We start from the raw sequence: 6,435 nt of genomic DNA, 5'->3' as shown, positions 1-6,435 counted from the left end.
GCAGCCAGCCCCTCCGCCACCTCTTCCTGCTCTGTCTCAACAGAGGAATTCATCAGCTGGCAATAAGTTTGCTAGTGAGACACACACTCCAGCCTGCCAAGGGCACTTCAGAGGCATACTACTCCACAGGAACCCTCTTAAGGGCCCTCGGAAGAGCCCTAATGATCTTCAGCTGCAAGTCAGTAAAGAAGAGAGTGAGGATTTATAAGATGGATAGGTGTTAGGCCGAGGAGAGGGCTTGGAAAACCCTGGAAAATATTGGAGATGTATATTAGCCAACTGTGAAATATACACCGAACCAAATTTTCATAAACTCCCTCTGACCTTTACCGTGCACGGCAGAGGGGAGCTATCGAACTTAGCTCAATTATTTGTCTTCAGTTTCAAATTGGGGAGGGAAATGTACAGGATTAAGACTGATTCTCTTCACATGTTCAAAAAACTCCCCCTCACTGGCAAACACTGAGCGACTGGTCAGGAATCGGGGCCATCTTTGACCTCACCCCGTCCTCTTCTCCTTGCATGAGGTTTCCACAATTTAACGATCCATTTTGGGACTGACTCTGAAGGTTTTGGTGCTCGGATGTGAGAGGAGAGATGAGCTTTTCACCAATCAGCTATCTCTGATCAAACGATGTATTAAAAAAAAAAAAAAAAAGAGAGGACATTTTAGGCTTAGCATCTCTCACAAATCCTTTACCTGACCTCTACTCACCCTCCTCTTCTGTGAAACACTGACTGTAAAGCCAATGCAAGACTGGTGCTTGGTGTGTATTATCTGTGTGTTAAGAATGTAGGATTGATGTGTGGACAATGCAGATCTTTGTCTGGCCCATGCCGAGGCCTAAGAAACTCCTTTTTTATGATTAATTTTTTTATTCTTTGTTTTTTTCTTTTTTTCATTCGCATGTTGTTATCTTGATTGTTTTTAAAGACTTTTAATTGAAATTGAAAAGAAAGCACACTTAATTCGCAATAATGTGTTTGTGATATGAACTGTTTTGTTCAAACTGGGTGTGTTTTAAACTCTACGTGTGCCTGTGTGTGCCTGTTTATGTGAGTTTATCTGAGCACTACAGTAACTGTAGCTGCGTCCTTGTTTGACAGGATCTGCGAGAGGATTTCCAGCGGCAGGAAGTTAAATGTGAATGTAAGATAGTTCAATATTTTACTGTTGAGGCATTCTGACAGGACCGGAACGAAGACATTGTTATGCAAGTCGCAAGCGTCAAGTTTTGGTAATGAAGTCCGGAGTCAAAGTATAGTTAAAAAAAAAAAAAAAAAAAAAAAGTTAAAAGAATAGTGTGACATTTTGGGAAAAACTCAGAAACCAAAGAAAAAAAAATTGATTATGTGCCAGAATATATATATTTTTTGGAGGTGACACCAGGAAAAGTTACAGCACTCGGCTAAGACTTAGTCTGGCACATTACCCTTTGTAAAACCATGACTTGTCACTTTTACCCTTTGTACGGATGAAACAAATGAGATATAACATTTCAATTAGTGGCTTTACAGGTGCTGGTGGATGCTGAGCTAAACTAACTGTCTAATCCTCTCTTCTAACTGTCAGCATTGGAGTGAATAAGCGTATTTCTCAAAATGTCAAATTATTCCTTAACTAAAGTCACGAGCTCCTCACTTGATTTAATACCATTAAACATAAACCACGTAGTAGCATTTGTATTTATTTATTCTGATCAGGGTTGTACAACCTACATAAATACTTTACTATCTAACAACTCACATTTTACTGCAGCAAACTGAGACTTCAATAAAGATCATGATGCTAAACCCTCTGTTATGAGGTTAAAGTGGTAATTAATCAAAAATTTGACTTGTTAGGATCAAATGTGTTCGGAAAAGTGATGCTCAACCACATTCAATTGATATTTGTCTTCTCAGTCAAAGTGTCACCAAATTATGGCTAAATGCGCTCGACACTTCTGGAGGCTAAAGCGTCACGTAGCTGCATTTGCTAACAGTGCTTTTGATCTCTGGCCGTGGTCGGGACACCAAATGGCGAGACGAGACGTTGGTGAAGTCAAAGTCAAATGGCATGTTTAATTAGCCCGATAGTTCCCAAGCGCTGTTTCTCACTAAGTGAAACTGGTTGTTTTGAATCACGCATGTGTCCTGCAAAACGAGAGGACGCCTGTTTAGTGAGAGTAAAAGCTTGTCAGGAGAAACTGTGATTCCACTTTAGGTAGACAATCTTTCTACAGTGTTTTTATGGAATATGTGTAACAATTCACCAGTCTTTGTTTAACTAATTTTCAACTATGAATATTCAAACAACAATTAGTAGCTAGTTGAGGTGTTTAATCTAAACTAATAACCTGTTGAAATGTTACAAAGAGTGTTCCATAGACCAACTGTCCAGATAAATGGGAATGGATATCATTAAGGGAGCTATTTGTAAGGTTTGCTGTTGCATAATAGCCAGCGTTTGCATAAACTTCTTCCTTTCCTTCTTTTACTCGTTATGAATTTTCCTTCAGTGACACTAATGTTAATGTCATGTTAACTTCTGTTTTCGATCACCTCCTACCTTCTGCTGAGGTTAACCGGCCAGTCGTGCGTTCCAACACATCACTCTCTGAAAGCTCACTGTGTTAAGGTGACCAGATATCTGAAATGAAAATTGGGGACATTTTGAGCACAGTGGTCAAAAAAATCAAATGTTAACATTATGAAATGAAAAACAGGAGCAATTATACATTCATGTATTTTGACAATGCGTATTAAAGAAAATGAGGTCTCAGCCTCTCACTTTCACTTCTGGCTCCAAAAACAAAAACAAATCAACAAACGCCTGTGTTTGAAATGTGCTGCATCAGAGGCCCCGTAACCTTTCAGACCACACGCCACTTTCTACTGCAGAAATGATTAGTTCATGAAATAAGAAAATAACTGATTAACACATGCAGCAAACAACATCAACGAAATGCTCCTACCCTGTTAGCATTAGCATTGTAGCTTCAGATCAGATAAACTGTATTACAGCCTTCTTTACTTTTTCCTCACCACGCAAACACACAACCGAGCCAAGCTCACAAAATAAATCAAATTAGGTTCATATAGGACTTAGCGTGTTGCCTCCACATTGTTGGTGTTTGGCGCAGAAACCGTCAGTCAACAACTCTGTTTCCGGGTGCCACCGTGACGTCAGGAGGTTCGTGTAACTGGCTACCGTAATAACTGGAGTTTGAGTCTGTGCGCAACGTTTTTTCCTCCCCCTTACTCTGGGAAAGCACATTGGAAGAGTGGTTAGTGCTGTAGCCTCACAGCAAGAAGGTCGTGGGTTTGATTCCTTCTGCCTTCTGCCTTTTTGTGTGGACTTTGCATGTTCTCCTTGTGCTTGCGTGGGTTTCTTCCCACCGTCCAAAGATCATATTTAGGCTAATCTGTAACTCCAGCAGCCCCCCCATGATCAGGAGACAGATGCGCGGTAGAAGATGAATGAATTAATGAGATTTAATCGTGGACTGTCCCTGACAATCTATATTTGGTCAATATTTGGTCACCTCACACTGAAGAAGAGGATTTTAGCAACACAAATTTGCGATGGCCCCTTTAAAAAAAACTAAAAGTTTCTGCTTCCTGCCAGCCTGCTCCTCATGTTAGAAGCTAGTATAATAAATCAGCACTTGGATCATCCACCCAGCCAGACAAGCTGTTTACAATGAATGAGACGGTTTTTGTTTTTTTATTTTATTTTATTTTATTTTATTTTTTTGTCGTCATTTTTTTCACCAAATGGCTCAAAATATTATCCTCAATCAGTTTACCTGTAATTCTCAAGGCCACTTTGATGTTCAGATGGAGGAGGATGTGAATTGTTGGTATAGAACAGAGAAAGCATCTATCCGGTGAGTTTGTGAGCTTTAAGCTTGAGAGACAATAGTTGTAAATAGGGGAATTGAATTAAGAGCAACAAATTGCCATTCCGTACAGCATTTCATATTCTTATGTACATATCAAAGTGTTTGAGTGACCATCTAATTTTAATGCTGCATCATGTGTCTAGAAGGAAACCCGTGGGAACAGATGGCCTGTGAGAATGTACCTGACCTGTAATCGAGTTTGCTATCTGAGGAAAAGATACTGTGCTGCCACCCTTAATTCAGTGTAACTTCACTGATGCATGAATGAACCAGAAAATGTTTCTGATTTTATATTTTAATATTGTTGGTATTTTTTTTTGTTGGTTTTTTTTTTTAAGACAAAAATGAGGAATAACCTTTAACTTCTGTTAATTTCCTGTTTGTTTCCTTGTTTGGCTTTCTAATCTGTGTTGTTTCACATTTTGCACAGTGTGGCTGCATTTGCTCTCCAAGTGTGTCTATGCCTCTTTGTGTGTATGTGTGTGTGTGTGTGTGTATGTGTGTGTGTGTGTTTGTGTGTGTGTGCGTGTGTGTGTGTGTGTGTGTGTGTGTGTGTGTGTGTGTGTGTGTGTGTGCAATCACTGACGATTACTGGAAGGTCAGACAAAAGCAAACCAAACCAAAACAGTGAATTAGTATAATTCTTTTCGGAGGAACCACATGCACGACGAAGCACTGCGAGAAGATTGTAACAATAACTGTGGATTACAAAAAAAAGCATGTGTGAGCGTGCAACCTTTCACACGAGGCGCTTGGATTGTGTGCTGTTTCTTCCTACAGTTTGTAACAAATCCACAACGAACCCAGAAGCATCCAGTCACAAAAACATTAATCTCTATTGACCAATCAGAGATAATATCTAAATCTGAGGAGTGTTTGTGTGGGAAGAGATTGACGATGTTGGTGATTACTCTTAGAATTAATATAAAGGAATGATTATCTGGATCGACGACGATGACGATGATGGCGAAGGTGATTGAGAAGCCTTTATACTGGGAGTCTTTCTGGCACTTAAAGGGAGAGGCTTGGTGGAGAGTCAAACCAATTTTGATTGTACTTGCTGAGGAGGGTGGAGAATCCACGTTGAGATTATTTGGTTTATTTTTTTCGAAGGGTGGGCATTTAGTGATACTTGAGCCTTTTCTTTGTACAAATGGATGAACCAAGGTGGTGGTGATGATGGAGGGAGGCGGGTCAAACAAAGCCACACTGGAAACCTCCAGGCCTCAATTTGCCACCATAACCTCCTCACCCCCCCCCAATATCCCTCCCATTTTAGACTCCTGGGGTGGCTCGGTGAGAGGGTGGAGACTTTGGGCCGTTCTTGGCCTCACTTGTAAATTGTTGTTCTGTGATCTTGCTTGCACTTTTCTTTTTTGTTTAGTTTTTTTTTTTTCCCCCAAAAATAAGAAACTAATTGTAAGTATGTGTGTGAGTGCGGGTGCACTTTTTTATTTTTCATCTTTAAATTTTTTCAATGTGATTGTCTGTTGTAAACAAATTCTGGATAAAGATGAGTTTTTAATTTGTATTTTTTACCTCTGAGAGGAAGATGAAATCTTCTTGGACATTTTTTAACCCCAGCTCCTTCTCCCAGCAACCCCCCCCCCCCCCCCCCCCACCTTTATCTGTCTATCTCTCTTTCTCTCTCGTCCTTTGTTTCTCTGTCTGGTACTTGGGAATGCTTTAAAATGTGGACTGTGACCGCATTGCTGCCATCACTGCTGTCAGTCATTCTCTGTGAATTCATCCGGCTTTCTCAATTTACCCAGTTTTTTCTCTCTTCCCTTGACTCATTTTTTTTCCATTAAAAAGATGAGATTGAAAAATGACCTCTACCTTTGTGTGTGTGTGTGTGTGTTTATATGTGCCTCCTTCCTGTGCTATAAATCACTGAATATTTGGGTGTTTTTGGACAGTAGTCAGTCCGTCTGTCTGTCTGTCTGCTCGGCTGGTTGTCTGTGTTGTTGCCAACTAGGGCAGCTTAGCAGTCAGTTTAACATTTTTTTTCTCAGGTGGGGAGGATGCTCCAGCCCACACAGTTCCTCCCTTGCATGCGGTTATACTTGCAGACTGGGAGCTGAGGCCAAAGCAGACCTTTTTCTTTTTTCTTTTTTTCCACTTTTCACCATGTAGATAACAATCCGTCGGAGCGAAGTGTTCAATGCCAGCGCTCAAACCTTTGAATAACTAATAATCATTTCCAGTTAAATACACTTTCCAGCTACAACACAAACCGTATTCAGCAGAGCTCATCCTTTTTTTTTTTTTTCTTTGCAAAGCACGACAAAAACATACAAACCTTTTCCTGTGTTTGAAAAGAGGAACAGAGTGGGCAGAAATTGAAAAAAAGATTAGCGGACAACGCTATTTCGCTTCCGTAGCTGGCCAGAAAAACAGGGGGACAAAAAGAGCCCCAGTGTCCGTGATTGTTTTCAATACTGCAGAAGAGAATACAGTTTGCTATTCAGGGCAGGTACAGTTTTGCTATTTGTGATGTATTCCTGGAGATGAGACATTCATCATAGCTGCTGTGTTGGCCAGACCT

Source organism: Echeneis naucrates, chromosome 13 (assembly GCF_900963305.1).
Source record: "Echeneis naucrates chromosome 13, fEcheNa1.1, whole genome shotgun sequence".
Classification (NCBI taxonomy): Eukaryota; Metazoa; Chordata; class Actinopteri; order Carangiformes; family Echeneidae; genus Echeneis; species Echeneis naucrates.
This window is presented reverse-complemented; position numbering follows the sequence as displayed.